The sequence below is a fragment of the Callithrix jacchus genome, chromosome 6, assembly GCF_049354715.1.
Source record: "Callithrix jacchus isolate 240 chromosome 6, calJac240_pri, whole genome shotgun sequence".
NCBI classification, from domain to species: Eukaryota; Metazoa; Chordata; class Mammalia; order Primates; family Cebidae; genus Callithrix; species Callithrix jacchus.
The window spans coordinates 15,081,107-15,101,173 of record NC_133507.1 but is presented as its reverse complement, the minus strand read 5'-3'; the positions used below and the strand labels follow the sequence as shown (position 1 = coordinate 15,101,173).

Below are 20,067 nucleotides of genomic sequence, written 5' to 3'. Positions count from 1 at the left end.
ACCACCAGGCACCTGGCGACAAAACTCCCACACTCACATTCACAGTGTTTATGTGATCATTAAAATCACCATCCAATGACCTACAAAACAGGCTCTGTTGGTTAGATCTCTTCAGGAATAAATGGCTCATCAGACATCTGCACTAACTAGCTTCCTCTCAATACTGAGAAAGGTGAAGCAGAAACACTAACAGTCCATATTGGTTTTCTGTCCCAACTCTTAAAAAGAAGTAAATAAGCCAGGCATGGCGATGTGTGACTGCAGTCCCAGCCACTCAGGAAGCTGAGGCAGGAGGATTCCTTGAGGCCAGGAGTTCAAGGCCAACCTGCGCAACATGACGAGCCTCCATCTCTCAAAACAGACTTGTATTTTAAATAAATAAAAGAATTAAATATTGTAGATGCACTGATCGCTGACTGAGCTATCAACAGGGAAATGAGGACCACAGAGGCTGGGGCTTCTCGGCTGCCCAGAGGGCTGAGGGATCTGGGCAGGCGTGGCTTGCCCACCTGGCAGCCCGCTGAGCCTCGCTGAGGTATTCTACTTCTCTGCACCTGTTTTTTTTTTTCAGCTGCAAAACTGGAATAACAGCTCATTAGATTACTTTGAAGGTTAAATGTCCTGATGCTTCAAATTTATCAAACTTCTAGTTTATACCCCTCATTTGAATCCTTATATGAACTCTCTCTGTTTTTGTTTTTTAGACACAGGGTCTGGCTCTGTCGCCCCGGCTGGAGTGCAGTGGCCCAAACATGGCTCACTGCAGCCTCAACCCTCAAAACTCAAATAAATCCTCCTGCCTCGGCTGCCTGTGTAGCTGGGACCACAGGCATGCACCACCACACCCTGGCTTTTTTATTTTCTTATAGAGACGAGGCCTGACTTCATCGCCCAGGCTGGTCTCGAACCCCTAGGCTCAAGTGATCTTCCCACCTCAACCTCTCAAAGTGCTGGGACTATGGGCACAGGCCATCATGCCTGGCCTGAACACTTATGAACTCTTGATAGTATATCTTTTCTTCCCTTCTACATTGTGAGCTACACTGTACCCCAAAGATGATATTCTACATGGTATCCCAAAGATGATATTCATAGCTACCCAACAAATGATTTGTTGAAAGAATGAATAAATAACCACACCACCCTCCCTCACAAAAAAAAAAATCAATACGAGGCCTAGTAACTAGGTGTCACTCTGCTAACTTGAATACATTACCTTACCTTGGCTTGTTGGGACTTCTGCAAATACATTAGATAAATAGCTATAGTTACAACACAGAGGTGAGAATCGGAAATGCTTTCAATCAACGCTTATGGCTATAGGCTTTTCCACTTCGATTCAACCCCAGGCTTGGTTTGCATGCAGGCAATTGCAACAATGCCCACTGTTTCTTCTAAAGCTGAAACCACGAAAACCCCATTTTATTTTCACCTAATGTCAACTCCTGCGCTTTCTCTGCTGAGGGATTCTGCTGCCTCCAGCCCTTCCCTGCCTGGGTGCTGTTTCTTTATTTTCCCCTTTTTTTTGACTCAGGATCTCACTCTGTTGCCCAGGCTGGAGTGCCATAGCATGGTTCTGACTTACTACAGCCTCAAACTCCTTGGCTTAAGGGATTCTCCCCCCAATCAGCCTCCTGAATCAATGGGATTTTATGCAGGAGACGCTGCACTCGGCTATTCTTCATCAATGCTTCGCTCCTCATTACACAGTTTGGTGCTGTTTGATCAGCAAAAAAAAAAAAAAAAAAAAACCCATCGGTGAGGGCAGCTAACTGCCCTTTCCTGACTCTCTGTGGATTTCAGATTCCCTCATCTGTACCTCCTGTAAAGCTAACCCAGACCTCTGGAAAGAATTTTTTTCTAGTTCTGAAAGTAGTTATCTGCAGCCCATCCCTCCCTCCACAGTCCCCACACGGTTCATTCCCATTCCGATAAGCAAACTAAATTCTGCTAAGCATCAATTAGGAGCAGAGAGAAAAGGCTGGGCTTTGAGCAGACTGGCTTCTTCCCAAGCCAAACACACTTATGTGCATCTGACTCCATTGCCGTCCAGCCTGCACACGTCCTGGGGTGCCTGGCCTTTCCGGAGGTGAGCTTGTGTTTACCCACTGTCAAGGGGTATTTCCCAGGCGGCCTCTCCTCCCCGCAGTGGAGACTGGCTGCAACCACCCTACCCCCGACCCAGGAAACCAAATGTGACATCTGAAGAGTCCCTGGAGTGGCCATCTGTCCCTGCCATGCCAAAGTTTACGCCACGTGGGCAGGAAAGGGACAGGCCAGGGAAGACTCCAGGGTATCCTGCATCAGACCCAGGCCATTTGTGCCACAAAACAAGACAGTGAGAGAATAGTCCCCCATCTGACCGGAGAGGCTCCTGGTTCCTAAAGAGAAAGATCAAGCTCTTTAACTTCCCTGAGGGTGTTCAAAGAACCAGCCCGATAGGGATGTTTCTCCTGCAGATGAGCATCAAGCATCTAAAAATAAAATGAGATCCCTAATTTTGCAGTTTTTAAAATATTACCTGACTGCCCCCCACCAAAGTTAAACCTAAACATGATATTTCTGACAAGAAAGACTTTAACAAGTTCATAGTGAAGTGCTAAGAGGAACTGGATAACGTAGAAAAGATTCAGATTAGAAATAAACTCCAGCCAGGTGTGGTGGCTCACGCCTGTAACCCCAGCACTTTGGGAGGCAGACGAGGGCAAATCACCTGAGGTCAGGAGTTTGAGATCAGCCTGGCCAAAATAGTGAAACGTCGTCTTCTAAAAACAGAAAAATTAGCTGGGTGTGGTGGCACAGCTCTGTAATCCCAGCTATTTGGGAGGCTGAGGTGAGAGAATGCTTGAACCCAGGAGGCAGAGGTTGCAGTGAGCCAAGATAGCACCACTGCACTCCAGCCTGGGTAACAGAGGGAGACTCCGTCACACACATACACACAAAGAAACTCAAGAGTCTCCAAATTCTAGAGTTAATATGACCATTAGACATCCTCATCTAAATACCTCTGTTTATATTCAGAACCAGAGGTCAAGATGCGTGGGAACAGTCACAAGTTTAGAAGTCAGATAAAACACGGTTTGAGTCCAGGGTCCCCACCACAGCAGCGAGATTTTAGTCAAGCTACCTGGGCTCCACCAGGTAGACTTGGAAATAAGAATACGCACAGGCAGAGGGGTTGTGAGTGCAATCATGTATTCTATTAGAGATCACAAAGCAGAAGAACGCCAGGCACACAGTAGTGCTCAACGTTTGCATCTTCCTTTCCAGCCCTAGCCCTCCTTCCACTGCCTTATGATGGTGGGGCGCACCCACCATGTCCAACACAGCTCAAGTGCCATGGGCAGCGTTTGGCCGGCCATCAGCTAAAATTCAGTGCACTGACTCTGCTGGGGGTATTTCTGTTATCTTTCGAATGGAGGACAAAAGATGCCTGACATGCTTCACCTACCATCTGCATGAAATCTGTTGAAATGCATCCCAAGTATTGGGGGTGAAACCACGTTATTCATCACATAAATGTGCTTAAACTCCCTCCAGGGGGAATATGGGCTAGCCACTGTCCCTGAAGCCAAGAGATGACACATCCACTCTATGACTCAACTTGAGCAGCTGCAGCATGAAAATACACACACAGGCTCACACAGAAATGGGCTGACAATTTTTAGATTTGCCCCTTGCTTGTTTTGTTTTTTAGTTTTGCTCTTTAACCTCATTATGTTTCTTTGCTTGCAGATTCTGCAAGCAATGCTGCCATTTCTTTGGACAGCTCTGACCAGGTTTTAATCCCAAAAGAATCCCTTAACACAGTGGCACAGGTGGCACAGGGCACAGTCACAGCTCTCAGGGATGCATGATCCTACTTCAGGGAGAGAGCGGAAGGGTAACATCATTTGAGAAGGAACGCTGGTTCCAAGGGCTAAAAATCACAGTGGCCGGGCAGTCCAGAAAGGTATCCAGGAGGAGGTGGATGTGAGCTGACCCTGAAGGAGAGGTAAAATCTGAATTGGCACAGAGCAGGTGGGAGGCCACGGGTGGTAACTGACAAGGACAGGTGTCCTGAGACAGGACTCAGGAAGCCTGACTCCAGTGCTTTGTGTGGCCACTCACTCAGGTAACATTTTCTAAGCAGACCATGGCAGTCACTAGAGCCATGCTGGGGCAAGTATAAAGAGAAGTCCAAGCAGACCACCTCGGAGGAACACAATAGCACAGGTGGTCAAGAGACCAGACTCTGGGGCCTGGCTGCCTGGGTTCAAATCCTGATACCTCATTTCCCAATGCTATGGCTTTGGATAGGTTACTTAGGCCAGAGGTAAAAAGTCATGTATATATTTTTGATTAAGAAGTGTTGGTCAGACGCGGTGGTTCACGCCTGTTATCCCAGCATTTTGGAAGGCAGAGGCGGGTGGATCACGAGATCAGCAGTTCAAGACCACACCGACCAACATAGTGAAATCCCGTCTCTACTACAATACAAAAATTAGCCAGGCATGGTGGTGTGTGCCTGTAATCCCAGCTACTCCAAAGCCTGAGGCAGGAGAATGGCTTGAATACAGGAGGTGGAGGTTGCAGTGAGCCAGGACTGCGCCATTGTATTCCAGCCTGGGAGACAGAGTGAGACGCCATTTAAAAAAAAAAAAAAAAAAGGAAGCGTTTTCAGAGAAAAACAGAAAATAGGCTGAGGAGATCTTGAAGGGAAAGAAGTTCATGGGGCACTCTAGACCCAGGGCAGACAAGACCTCAGCTTGGCCTGGAATACGTGCACCTTCAGGGTTAGCCCTTCCTCAGGATGCCCTGCGGGTACAGACACTACCAGGTAGTTAGTCAAAGGGAATCCAGCCCTTGTGGGCACCCTCCAACAAAGAAGGCAGGAGTGAAAGCACTCAGGGAAAGGAAATTTAATAGACAGGTGAAGGGAACCCAAAGGATGGGGCTGAACAAGGACAGCTGGGTTTCCAAAGGGTTGTTATTGTTGTTGTTATTATTTTGAGACAGAATATCACTGTGTTGCAGGCTGGAGTGCAGTGGCGTGATCTCAGTTCACTGCAACCTCCACCTCCCGGGTTCAAGTGATTCTCCAGCCTCAGCCTCCCCAGTAGCTGGGATTACAGGCATGGGCTACTATGCCTGGCTAATTTTTGTATTTTTGTAGAGATGGCGTTTTACCACGTTGGCCAGGCCAGCTCAAACTCCTGACCTCAAGTAATCCAACCACCTCAGCCTCCCAAAGTGCTGAGATTACAGGTGTGAGCCACCACGTCTTGCCTATGATTATTTATATGATTATTTTTACCACTTGAAAAGGGCATGAAACCTGATTGTGATAATACAATGAGTCTGTATTATCACAGGAAAAGTGAGAGCTTTGGCTCCGCTCTCTGTTGGAAGGTGCCCGTAGGGGCTGGATTCCCTTTCACCACCTACCTGGGAGTCCCTGTATCTGCAGGGCATCCCTAGCAAAGGCTAACCCTGAAGAGAGTGCACACACAGAGGTCTTATCTGCCCTCTGTCCAGAGAGCCCTTGAAAGGAAGTTTGTTCCAAGCCACTACGTACAGAGAAAGGAGTGGCTACGCCACTGTGTGTCTGGATGCAGGCAGAGCAGAGCAGCAGGTAAGACTGGAGGAACAAGTCCCAGCAAGATCCACAATGCAGGACCCGGAATGCTGGGTGGGAAACGCTAAAAGTGACAAAAATCACGCCCCAGGAAGCATTTGTGAGTCTTGCTCTCTCTCAAGTCCACGTCTCCTGCTGTGTTCACATTCTGGACCAACCAACATAGGAGCCAAACCTGGTGAAGGTAAAATAATGCATCCCAATGTCACCTGCTAACAAGGTCGAGGTGGGTTTGTCCACGAGAGGAAGGTAAAGTTGAAAAGAACAAGAGCAACTTCGAATAGCTAGAAAGCCCCTTTTGGTCGACGTCATTCTCCTCCTAGGAAGTAAACGGGGACTGCATGGGCAGACATCACCACTCCCACGTAGCCGAGGAAAACTGGAGTACAACAGCCCTTTCTGCTGGAATTCCCTAGAAGGGGTCTGTGCCACATACAGCAAGTGGCTCACTGCAACCTCCGCCTGCCTCTCAGGTTCAAGCGATTCCCCTGCCTCAGCCTCCTGAGTAGCTGGGACTACAGGTGCTCGCCACCATACCTGGCTAGTTTTGTATTTTCCCCAGTGGCATCCAAATCAATTCCTTCTTCGCTTTTCCCACTATCATGGGGGCAGGCAAAAGAAAAGTCAGGAAGGCAAAGGATAACCCATGGCCAACTCCACAACAAAATAACCATGGGAACCACCCAGGAAGAATGGGAAAGGTTCCCAGGAAACCCGTTTCAAAGCCTCAGATTGCAACTGGGGAAACTCAGCAACCCTTTAACCACCAAAACCATGGTCACAAACAATGAACTTTCCATTGTCCCCAAAAAAAGGTGGATTTGGGCAGGATCAAGATAATAAAGACTTTAAAAGCTTCAATCCTCATTCTCCGGCCTTCTGCAAATGCCACACTTACCCCAATGGAGACAGAAGAAGCTTTGTCAAGATCTCCAAATGTGCCATCTGTAGGGACTGCTCACATCCTAGGTGAGAGACTAGGATTCAGAGCATCATACCCCATGGTAGCAACCAGCCTTCTCTTCCTCCTTCCTGGGCTTCAAGTCTAGAAATGTGGGCCTCAGTCCACAGTGACTCCACCTATAAGAGCAACATAAAAAAATAATGGGATTTGTGCTTCTTTTTTATATACCTCGAGAGACTGCAAGATTATCTTCAGAAACATTAAATGTGATAACACAGGAAAATTACCTCATATGTTGTAGACACTCAATACATTAGTATTTAGTATTTCTATTTTCATAAGCAATTCATATTTTAATAAGGAAGCACTGGCTGGGCGTGGTGGCTCACGCCTGTAATCCCAGCACTTTGGGAGGCCGAAGCAGGTGGATCACCTGAAGTCAGGAGTTCCAGACCAGCCTGACTAACATGGAGCAACCCAGCCTCTACTAAAAATACAAAATTAACCAGGTGTGGTGGTGCATGCCTGTAATCCCAGCTGCTCGGGAGGCTGAGGCAGGAGAATTGCTTGAACCCAGGAGGCGGAGGTTGTGGTAAGCCAAGATTGCGCCATTGCACTCCAGCCTGGGCAACAAGAGCAAAACTTAGTCTCTAAATAAATAAATAAACAAATAAACAAAAGAAGCATTTACCAGGCTTAGTTATCTATAGCTTTGTAGAAAGCACCTGGACTGTGGTGATTCTTGCCCACCAAAATCTCATGGTTTATGGAAATACTAAAGCATGTGACTACAGGTACTGGAAGCAGCTTCACGATTCAGTACAAGAGCTCACAAATCAATCCACCCTGAACCATTAAGGAAACAAAAGTTTCCAAAAGTGATGATCTCTTTCCTAAGAGCTTTACCAATGAAAGCCACGCTAACACTTGTTTTCAAGCAATGGCACCAAAATAAACCGGAGAAGCGGGTGTTGCAAAATACGAATGCCGAAGAAGCGGGTGTTGCCTCCTCGTTCTCTATTCTCAAGAAAACATCAGCTAGAACAAAATAGCACCACCAGGTCATAGCGGGCAGGCCAGACCAGGCACAGCTAGTAATCTGCCTTTATGGAAAATAACTCCACACTTGAAGCTGATTCACTACCCAAAATGTAAACCAAGACTCACTCCTTGGGCAAAGCAGAATGACTTTAACATAGCACCAGAAAGCAAATGAAGGCCTTTCCCAGCTCACAATCCCTTCCCATCCCCAGTCCAGTCCCTTGCAATATTAGATGCATAAATAAACGCTAACTCATTATGCCATTACCTAGGACAAGGTCCTAATTCCCCAGGAGCTTGTCAAATGAGACACCCTTGGAAGAACCAATGGCTCAGGGTTGGACAAACTCGGTAATGCTATATTCCCTTGGTGGGGAATATTAACCAGTCAAGTTCCTCTGTCCTATGCTCTAATTGTCCCTTTTTGGCTAAAACATCAACCTTAACACCAAACAATCAACGCTTCCCCAAAAGTACTTAGAAACTCCAAGGTCTGAAAAAGTATTCTCAGAAAATGCAATGGCAATACCAAACTGCTATGGCACTCACCAGCATCATCTAATTCCAACTTTAATTCTTTTCTTGTTTTAATTATTTAATTTAATTTAATTCTTAGAGATGGGGTCTCACTATATTGCCCAGGATGGCCTCAAACTCTTGGGCTCAAGGAACCTTCCTGTCTCAGCCTCCTGGGTAGCTGGGATTACAGGCACACACCACCATGACCGGCTTCCAAGTTAAATTCTTGAGTAACTAAATTAAGCAAACGTTTCCTTCACAGAAGCAACCCACTAACTTACATCCCAGTCACTGCCAAGATCTGGGCTTTGTACTCAATTTCATTTTTACACTAAAGGCAGGCAAAAAAAAAAAGAGGAAAGAAAGAAAAAAACAGAGCAGTGGGTAAGATCCTCAAGGAGATGAGATAAACTGGGAGAGAAAAAAAACCCTGGGAAAGTAAGATAAAAATTGGAGGGAAGAAATGGTAGGATAACCAACCAGGAAAATACAAAGCAAATACTGAAAATATAGACGGTGACTCTGATAACGCACTTGCCCTTGAGGAGGAGAGAACAAACGGGGAAAATGGTTTTGTTTTATTCTACTGCAGTAACTTTGCCTTACTGGAAGAAAGGCATTAAGAGAGGTGGGAAGGTTGGAGACTGGACAAGAAAGGGTCGGAGGCAGAAAACGTTCATCATTACGTTGAAAACACTCAGTGTCACTGTTAAATGCCTACTTTGTGTCAAAGCAGGGATAGAAACCTTACATGAATATTCATAATGAAATCTCATTATTCACTCATTATTCATAGTGGAATTTCACAATCCGTTTCCATTTCACATTTGGGGAAATACAAGTTCAGAGAGGGTAGGCAATTTTCCTGAGGCCACACAGCCTAAAGTGGTAGAAGAGGAATTCAAAGCCAGGCCTTTCTGATATCAGCATCCTTTCTGATATATGCAGAAAGAATCTGTTCTGAGACAACTTTAAAATGCTCAGCCTCATGCATTAAATATGAACCAAAATGAAGTGTCTTCTCGAGTCATTACAGCACATTCGTTCTGCTGTCGTATAGGTAAATCTGTATTGTCAAGTGTGTTGAAGGTACCTACAATTCACATTAAATTACCAGCAAGTCTCATGTAAATTCTAGTTACATTTTCCCAGAACAATATCACAGGGTGTGCCTCAATGAAAACACAAAACCCACCTTGGAACAATTTGGTTCACTATGTATGGCGTTCACGAACAGACGGTATATTTTAATGAAACTGAAAAAACATAATCTATGTCAAAGATACAAAGATAAATACATGGTGTCCTCCTGCTTACAGACAAGGAACTCAGCTGCTTATTTTCAAAGGCTGTTTTCCGGCCTTTTTTGACAGAGTTCCAAGGGGCAGAATTTTAAAAATGAATATAAACTCAAGAAAGGAGGTGGCAGGCCACGCGCGGTGGATCACATAATCCCAGCACTTTGGGAGGCTGAGGCGGGCAGATCACTTGAGGTCAGGAGTTCAAGACCAGCCTGATCAACACAGTGAAATCCCATCTCTACTAAAAACACACACACAAAAAAATTAGTTGGTTGTGGTGGTGCCTGTAATCCCAGCTATACTTGGGAGGCTGAGGCAGGAGAATCACTTGAACCCAGGAGGTGGAGGCTGCAGTGGGCCAAGACCATGCCATTGGACTCCAGCCTGGGCAACAAGAGCAAAACTCCATCTCAAAAAGAAAAGAAGAAAAGAAAGGAGGTGGGGCTGGGTGCAGTGGCTCAAGCCTGTAATCCTAGCACTTTGGGAGTTCGAAGGGGGTGGATCACGAGGTCAAGAGATCAAGACCATCCTGGTCAACATGGTGAAACCCTGTGTCTACTAAAAATACAAAAACTTAGCTGGGCATGGTGGTGCAGCCTGTAGTCCCAGCTACTCGGGAGGCTGAGGTAGGAGAATTGCCTGAACCCAGGAGGCGGAGGTTGCGGTGAGCCGAGATCGCGCCATTGCACTCCAACCTGGGTAACAACAGCGAAACTCCATCTCAAAAAAAAAAAAAAAAGGAGGTGACCTTTGTTTGTGTTCCAATTAAGATACCATCAAAAGCCAAAGTTGATTCTTCTGAAAGACCAATAAAATTGATAATATGTTAGCAAGACTGAAGGAGAAAAGGTACAAACGACGCCATGAATGAAAAAGGAAACACAGCTACAGATGCTATAGTCTTTAAAAATGTTATGAGGATACCATGTTCAATATTATACCAATAAATCTGAAACTGTATATAAAATGGGAAAATTTCTGTAAACGGTCTGGTATCTATTAAACAAATTAACAGTTAACAAACAGTCAGACATGGTGGCACAAGCCTATAGTCCTAGCTACACAGGAGGTTGGGGTGGGAGGATCACTTGAGTCCAGGAGTTTGAGTCTAGCCCGGGCAACAGAGCAAGACCCCACCTCTAAAAAGAAGAAATAAGTGAATAAAATTTAAAGTATAACCAACCAGAGACAAACCAGCTTATTTACTGAGAGAGGTGGGGAGACAATATGAAAAGATAATGATACAGAAATTGTCACTTTCTCTCACATCTACATGGTCATATAACAGCATTAACCCCAATTTCAAATGTCTGCATGATGGTATCTTCTAACGGTCCCATGTGACAGTATCTAAAAACCTTTGCTCTACGAATAATGCATTCCCCCTTTCTCTAGCTACGAATTATTGTTCCATAAAACTCTATTAGTCAGTTTCACCAGCATTATCATGAGATCCAATTTGGTTGTCTTTAGTGTCAAATGAGTTATTAAAGGTTCCTTGGGGTGTGGGGGCCTGAGGGAGTGCATCACAAGCCTCTTGTCAACATCAATTTCATATCTACCTGCCACTGGGTCCTTTCTTGAGCCCAAAACCAGCTAGAACTCAGGTCTCTAGCCCTGAATCATACAACCTGTTGTCCTTCCCTAGGCCACGTCTAATATGGTTTAAAAGTAATTTCCTTTCCATCCACATCTTTAACTTCAAGGAAGCACGAGTCAGAGCAAGCTAAGTGAACCGTGGCCCAGCAGCCTGCCTCCTGACCTTCAAAGTTCAAGAAAAGGTATGCTGAGAAAGTCAGGCAATTCCACTTTGATATTAGAAAAATGATAAAATCAGCTACTGACATTTTCCTGACTGGACCCACCCCAGACCTGGGAAATAGCATTTGGCTTGCTATAAATACAATAGGAGCCATACATTTTTCACCTTCATTTCTTCCCCTTAAAGTAAGACGATTCTGTAAACATTCTCATGAAGGATCTGCTTACGAAAAACAAAAACCAGCTCCAACTGCTGGTACATTACTAAGTTGATGATCAGGTAGAAAATAATTGCAACCGTTAACAGTTAACCCTATAGCCTCCATCTGACCCCTACAGACCCAGGCTAAATGGAAGCCCACTGACCAGCTCCAGGCTTGAAATAAAACCTAAAGCCTGTCTGTGAGAAGCCTCATTTGGGCCAGGTTTATCCTTTGCTGGAACATACTGTCCCTTGCAATGATCCCAGCCCACAGTGTCACCCTTCACCCAAACTTCCTCTCACACCCCACCCAAAATTGACTTAGGCAATCAATCCAAAGGTAAGCCTAGCTGTCACATAAAGACAGACATTAAAAATAAAATGTTCCAGATAAACAAATCACACCTCCACAGCCAGGAACCTAGAACCAAACTAATCTAATCAGATGTAAAATTAATGAGAAACCAGAGACTTCCCATGTCTCACCCCAGAACTCCCATCCAGGTGCTGTCGCGAGCCACAGCTTCTGAGTATTTCTTCGGAACCTTTTTTCCACTTGATTCCCAAGTGTGCCATGGGGTTCATTTTCAATGGCACTGACCTGCAATTACCCAACTCTCAGCAGGACAGCCCCGGGCAGGACGCATCCTGGGTGGGTGGTAGGATCCCGCGGTCTCCTCCCCAACACCGGTCTCCTCCCCAACACCGTATCCCATACAAAGATCCTCGCTTACAGAAGTCAAGGAGGTAACATGAAGCTTTCAAAGCCGGAATCTCTGTACTCGGGAGCCAGAACCAACGTCGCCGGAGTCTCGGGAGCTCAGCCGGCAACGCGCGCCGAGCAGCTTTGAGACGCGCTTGCTCGTTCTGGGAAGGGGCTCCGGGGCGCACGGTTCACCCGCCCCAGCTGCACTGCTCAGCTCGGGGCTCTCACCTATTCTCGCCCAGAGCTCTCACCTATTCTCGCCCAGAGCCACAATTGGCTGCCCGCCCCCGACCACCAGACACAGAGATTCGCCGGTGGAAAGAATCGATTTCAAAATTCAAGCTCACCGCTGCTCAACAAGGCGCGCACTTTTCTCCCGTCTGGCTTCACATCTCTGAAACTTCCAGTAACAGAAATGAGGAAGCGGCAGCCTTCCCCGGCTGCTGGCGGAGGCAGTGGGTGTAACTTGTGAAGTTTCGTGCTATGATGAATCTGGTCACTTGGGTGTGTTGGAGAGGGTTGGTCGCTCCTCCCTTCCTCCTCCCGCCATCACCTCCCTCCTCTCTGCCTCCCTCTCCAATTTACTTCTCTCCGGCTGTCACTCAGAATCCCAGCACCCTGCCCACGGCATCCTTGGGAGCAATGTATTTCGAACAGGTCTTAAGCATTTTACGGATGAACCTGGTCACCCTACACAAAGCACAAGTGACTATCTAATATTTTTCTACAGCACATGGCAAGAGGCAGCACCTCTTAAAAGATGTAAAAGTCCAGGAATGTTACATAAGCGTCCCCCACGAGTCCTTCAAGGGCAGAAACGTGGGTAGTTCATCAAGTGGAGACCTGACTCCCAAATATCTACTGAAAACCAGTGAAGGGCAGAAAAATCGAAACCAAACTTTCAGTTGGCTGCCTTTTCTTTAATATGTACTAGAAAGTATTTCAAATATACATCCGGGTGTGATGGCTCACGCCTGTAATCCCAACACTTTGGAGGCTAAGGTGGGCCGATCACGAGGCGACCCGCCTAACCAACATGGTGACACTCCATTTCTACTAAAAATACAAAAATTAGCCCGTGTGGTGATGCGTGCCTATAATCCCAGCTACTCAGAAGGCTGAGGCAGGAGAATTGCTTGAACCCGGGAGGCAGAGGTTGCAGTGAGCCGAGATCGCACCTGGGCGACTGAGCGAGATTCCGTCTCAATAATAATAATAATAATACACACACACACACACACCATATATTTGAAAAGAAAGTAATGAACACTCAAGTGCCCACCATAAAGCATGAAATATTAAAATTACTAACGCAGTGGAAACTATCTGCAACCCTTTTCCTCGATGAAATACACCCCTCTTTTCTTCCCCCTGGAAAGAAAACTGCCCCACATTTCATTTCCCATGAGCCAATTTTTGTATCACAGTTTCTAAAAACGTTAATGGGAACAGGCTAACTTAAAGTTTACCAGGAAGCCATGCCACGGACACCCCTCTACTGTGCTGGACCTTGGTTTCCAAACAGAAGTTTCCTTAAATAAAACTTAAAATGCCCTCAAGTTAAATGAAGCCTCAGGTGGCTGGTTAAAGAGAACAAAAGAAATCACAAAAGAAGAAAACAGTAAATCTAAAGTGACAGGTGAGAAGCTATAGCTGAAATGATTGAAGCATTCATGGATGAAATTGATAGATTAATAGAGCATTATCATTTCATAAGGTTAAAATCTGTGCCAAAAGCTAAGGATACTCATCCATGCTATAAGGAACTTTACCCAAAGACACAGGCTATAAAAATAGAAACACAACATTCATTAAAGAAGTTATAATGACTCAAATGCCAGCCAGGGAGACAGCCTGGAAACAATACTCAGAAAAGGGAACTTTCGGATACATTTAAACTTGACTCAATATATGGATATTTACTCACATATATTTATATACATATATATTCATACATATCCATATATTCACATATCTATTCATATGTACATGAACATGAAGAAAGATGTCTGGTTCATCTTTATATTCTTGGTAACTCACATAAAGCCTGGTATAAGCAGAAAATCTACTCACCACTTGAAAAATGAATTAAGGAAATAAACAAAAGTGTCTGCAAACGTATCTAAGAGAACTGAAATGAGCATGGTGGCTCACACCTGTAATCCCAGCACTTTGGGAGGCCAAGGCAGGTGGATCACCTGAGGTCAGGAGTTTTGAGGCCAGCCTGGCCAACATGGTGAAACCCCATCTCTACTAAAAATACACAAATTAGCCAGGCGTGGTGGTGTGCACCATATTTCCAGCTCCTCAGGAGGCTGAGGCAGGAGAATCACTTGAACCCAGGAGGCGGAGGTTGCAGTGAGCCAAGATCACACCACTGCACTTCCAGCCTGGGTGACAGAGTGAGACTGTCTTGAAAATAAATAAATAAACAAACAGACAGAATGAAGAAAGAGAAGAATGCCTGGATAGAGCAATGGTCCTTATTTGGAGGTGATTTTGCCTCCGGGGAACATCTGGTAATATCTGAAGGCATTTTTGGTTGTCACAGCTGGGGGTGCTACTGACATCTGGTAGGTAGAGTCCAGAGATGCTCCTCAACATCCTATCATGCGTAAAACAGGCCCCACGACAAAGAATTCTTCAGCCACAAATGCCAATAGTGCTGCTGCTGAGAAACCCCCATTTAGAAGTTTCACTCTCACCTGTCACTGAATTAATATATTCCATCTATTCCATATAGCATCATCAATTTCAAAGGACTCTCCAGGGACTTATCAAAATATGAAACAACACTTCTCCTTTTCCACTGTGCAGCATTCAATGGCTGAGAACCATATGTATGGGCTCAGAAGAAAATAGACACTGAGATCAGAGGCAGGAAAGCATCCCATGGTTCTGGGTGCAGCCTTGGCATCCATGCACTCATCATGCTAACGGCCGATGCTGAATCTGATGAAAACAATCATGAAGCGGGTGGGAGGAAGAGGATGTAGAGCCAGGGGGACTGGTTTGAGAATCAGAGATCACCTGCTTCAGGGAAGCTGACATGGTGTGCAGAGAGAGATGTGACAGATACAGAGACAAAGCAGGCTTATCGTGGCCCATCAGTCATTTCTCCATTGGCAATCGAGTCTACGCTGGAAGTACTCCACTCAGAACAGGAAGGCGCTTCATCTCATTACAGCATATAGAAAAGAACGGTACAGATCACTTATTGGAAGAGGAAGGTAAGCACCATGAAGTCTGCGGTCAGAGCAGGGGGCTTACACATCTCGCCTACAGGTTTTCTGGTCTTATGATTACCTAAGAAGGGTTTCTTTTAGTTCTGGGAGGCCATATACTTTTTCCCCCTTCTTTCTGATATTATTATTTAATTTCTGCATGGAGGGAGAGAAGAGCTTTTGTTGTTGTTGTTACGTAGTGTTTCCTCTGGGGGAGGCAGGGAACAGAAGGTTTGCTCATCTTGAATCTTTTTGAAGCCACATATATGGTGGGGCTGCAATACATATGTGCTGGATTAAGCCAAATAGTCCCCACCTTCTACCCTATCTCTCAGGCCTAAAAGTAAAAGGTCCCCTGTAGATGCTTCTAAAGAAAAATATCTTGAGATCAAGAGTCTGAGCAACATGTGAACACATTACATAATCCCTGCTGGCTCCATATAGTGGCGGGCAGGTTTTCACAGATCTGAACAGAAGGGCTGACCTGATACAGGTGAAACTCCAACAATATCAGAACTAGAGAGGCCCCAGGCATTGGCCTCAGGCCTCAAAGGGAAGCAGGACTTAGCATCCAAGAATTTACTCCTGTAGCAGAAGGGCTGTGTCCTCCTGCCCAGGAAGAATGCCAGGCTGTGGGTTCCCCTGGAACACTACTAGACAAGCGGGCAGTAAGGAAGATGCCCTACCCCTCTTAAAGTACCAGCTTCTCAACCTGCGGTGTTGAAAGCCACTGGTTTTGCTTTTTAAAAGTTGGGCAAATTTAGGAAAAGAAAACTTGAACACAGGTCCAAGCCCCATCAACAGCAATGAACTTATACACAAATGTACACTATTTCTGCGCCAAAGAAATGCAACAGTAGGGGGAGCACGGCTGACTTTTGTTGCTAATTTGTTAGAAGAGAATGATTGCTTCCACTTCACAGACTTGCCATGAGGAATAATTGAGGTCATAAACAGAAAGAATTAAGACTAGTTTGGCATATAAAAAGTGCTCAATAAATTTTTGATGTTATTATTCAGACTTGAGATATGTTGTGCACAGCTCTGGTTAACTCACCTTGGGAGAGTAATATTCTTGAGACAGAGTTTTGAATGTAGTTCAGAAATAATTAAATGCCTTCCTTGATTGAAATAGAAAGGCGATTAAAACAAAGAAACATTTTTCTCTGTAGTATCTAGGACATATTTTTCTCATTTTCCTTTCGTAATGGGAAAAGTGAAACTTTCTTAGAGTAGTGACAAATTACTCATTCTGAGGTCAATTGTTCTCCAAAAAATACATTTCAAACAGGGAAGGAGGGTAAGATCTAGAAGCCTTGGAATTCAATGCTGGGGTAGAATGATGGTTAGGACTCAGGCAGCCCAGGTTCCTGGTGTTGCCAGCCGTATGATTTTGGAAAACTCTTCAATCCCTCTGAGTCTCAGGCTTCCTAACTATAAACTAGAGGTAAAAATATCCACCTGCAATGGTGATGGTGTTAGGGTGCAGGAGAAAAGCTGTGACGGTTATTACGTGATAGCTGAGCAAAAACCCAGAACCGACTTTACAATGGGTTCCAGTGACTGACTATAACAGGGAGCAAAGTGTTCGCATAAAATGGGCCCAGAAGCCAAGCTTCTTTCGTTCCTTTTTTTTTTTTTTTTTTTTTGAGACGGAGTTTCCCTCTTGTTACCCAGGCTGGAGTGCAATGGTGTGATCTCAGCTCACCGCAACCTCTGCCTCCTGGGTTCAGGCAATTCTCCTGCCTCAGCCTCCTGAGTAGCTGGGATTACAGGCACGTGCCACCATGCCCAGCTAGTTTTTTGTATTTTTAGTAGAGACAGGGTTTCACCATGTTGACCAGGTTGGTCTCGATCTCTTGATCTCGTGATCCACCCGCCTCGGCCTCCTAGCTTCTTTCATTCTATCCAAGAAAATTATCTCATGCAATGGCTTACACCTGTAATCCCAGTAATTTGGGAGGCCAAGATAAGTAGATCATCTGAAGTCAGGAGTTCAAGACCAGCCTGACCAATGTGACAAAACCCCATCTCTACTAAAAATACAAAGATTAGCTGGGCGTAGTTGTGGGTGCCTGTAATCCCAACTAGATGGGAGGCTGAGGCAGGATAATCGCTTGAACCCAGGAGGCGGAAATTGCAGTGAGCTGAGATTGTGCCATTGCACTCCAGCCTGGGTGACAAGAGTGAGACTCTGAAAAAAAAAAAAAAAAAAAAGAGAAAGCAAGAAAATCATCTCACAGATACATATCTGGTTATTTTGGATGGGGCACAAAACAACCCAGGTATGTGTCTAGGAATAAGGCAGTGGAATAAAAAAGGGGGAGGCAGTGACAGCTTAGAATGTTATAGATGCTGCATTCATTAATTTCTTCATACATCTGATTATTTTTCTGATGGAAGTTATATTTATTTCATTGAGGGGTATTGGGAAGGCTCTGTGAGAGGGTAAACAGATGAAAATCTACAGCCCCCATCTTTAAAGGAACTGTAGGGAATAAAGGGAAGCGCGGTATTTATAGAAAGCCATTTATGTGTTTGTGTATAATATCAGAGTAGGCTATTGTCAAGCAGCTCTAAAATTTCAGTGACTTCACACAATAGATGTTTAGGTCTTGCTCATACAAAGTCTGCTTCCTCATGTAGTAGTTTATGGACTCAGATTCCTTCAATTTTGTGACTCTGAGATACCCTAGAGTGGGAGTCAGCAAACTGTGGCTCACAGGTCAATTCCAACCTACTGTTTTCAAACATTTTTTTTGTAAATAAAGTTTTATTGGAACACAGCCACACCTACTCATTTCCCTTTCATCTGTGCTTTGCAGCTGGTCTCACGTTGCAACGGAAGAGTGAGGTGGTTGTGACAGAGACTGTATGGCCCAGGAAGGTTAAAATATTTACATTCTGTCCCTTTTCAGAGAGAATTTGCTAAGTCTTGCCACAGGGCACTGGAATCCAATGTTAGATTCTCTGATTCAGCCCACAGAATGGGGAGAAAAAGAGTGGAAGATTATGCAGGAGGATTTATGAACTATGTCTGGACATGGCTTTCTTCAATCCCACCTGAACCTGATTTCAATGGAAGCCAGGAAATGCAGCCTTGCTATTACCAAGAAGGAAAATGCAAAGCAGTTCTCCACAGACTGGTACTGTGCTAGACTCTTCCATTGACTCTATTCTTTTTGTTTATCAAAACAACCCTGTAAGCTGGGCGTGGTGGCCTGAGCCTATAGTCCTAGCTACTTGGGAGGCTGAGGCAGGAGGATCACTTGAGCCCAGGAGTTTGAGGCTGCTATGATCTTTGATCACACAGCCACTGCACTCTAGCTTGGGCAACATAGCCCGCATCTCTAAAAAGCAATCAAGCAAACAAAAATCAAAGACAGAACTGCTTTGCAAATGAGATAGCTGAGGTTCAGAGAGGTTAAGCAACTTGCCTCAGGTCACCCAGCATTTAAAAAGTTATAGTAGTGATAAGATCCTCATCATATTTGTGCTATTCTTTCTGAAAAATATGTGTAATTGTGGTAAAATATATTAATACTTAACATGACATGAACTTCTCCAATTACTTTTAAAGTGTACACTTCAGTAGCATCTGAAATGTGTTCTTGAGAGTGGGAAGTTTGCTAGTTGTTAACAAGGAACTCAAAACTTAGAGTTTTCATTTCAGTGATAATCTTCAAAAGTTAAACAGATTCAACTGGGCAACACCTTAAACTGAAGACTGACATGAAATTTCTGAGCTTACATTTTAGTTTATGTTTATTGGTGCCAACGGTAATTCTGAATTGTCATAGGCTGGTAAGAAGGGACTGAAATGGATTTGATACTGAAATTATTTCTTTAAGCTTTTTCTATACACTATGAACTAAGGAATGTTTTGTGGTAGTTTACAAAAAGAGAAAAGTGATAAAAGAATTAAGCCATTACGAATGACATAACTGTATAGGAATGCCATACCCAAAAGGGTCTACTCCGCTGAACTCAAAACAGTGTTGATATTTGAGAGGCAATTCAGTTTGCACAAAACAATGTTATCCAGTAGATTTTATTATTGTTTACTTGTAAATCTTTGGTTTTGTGGCTTTTCTTTTGTAATTTAGTTTCACAGTTGTTTAAGCATTGTTATGCATGAAGAATTGATCTCTACTTTTATGCTTGCACATATTTAAATTACTTAATAAAATTAATTTAAACAAAAACATGAGAGGTCACGAAGAATACTTTCTCCTTGAAAGGTGTGTGTCTATGACTGAAGCATAAGAGTATCTACCCTACAGAAATAGTTCTCTTTTACCAAAGATTGAAATTTGAATTAGGAAACTGTACCAGTGAAGTCAAGCTAAGTTCAGCTGCAATAACAAGCAAGCCAGAAGTCACGGTGGCTTAAACCACTTGCTTACATTAAGTTCGTTGTATGTTGATAAAGAACTCATGGTGCTTCTTCTAACTGCCTACAAACTTCTCTTGGTGTTAAAATCTTCCATTCACTGAACAAAACCAGCACATAATAAACTGTTCAGAAAAGAAACTTGTTTTTACTTCTCAGGGTTGGACATCCATATGGCCATATAGGCATACATGGTCCAAGAAACTTCTTCTGCCAGTTCCTTCTAAATGTCTGTCTACAAACTTCTTTTTGTGATAAAATCTTCCATTCCTCGAGCAAAAACAGTACATAATGAAGTAAGTGTTCAGGAATAAAAGCTTGTTAATATTTTTCACGGCTAGGTAACAGTATGGCTCTGTAGGCACAAACAGGTTTAAGAAACCTCTGCTAGCTTCTTCT

The 20,067-nt window shown here is 44.4% G+C and overlaps 1 long non-coding RNA gene across 1 annotated transcript in view; it reads right to left on the bottom strand.

Annotated features, from left to right (window-relative positions):
* The window catches only part of LOC103793618 (uncharacterized), a 53,994-nt gene extending 41,473 nt beyond the window's left edge, over nt 1-12,521 (bottom strand). Inside the window, exons 1-2 of the long non-coding RNA XR_004744373.3 lie at nt 12,399-12,521; nt 6,516-6,697 (exon numbers count right to left, since the gene is read on the bottom strand). This is a non-coding gene — a long non-coding RNA (uncharacterized LOC103793618). The remainder of the gene's footprint in view (nt 1-6,515; nt 6,698-12,398) is intronic.
* Between the last annotated feature and the right edge of the window lie 7,546 nt (nt 12,522-20,067).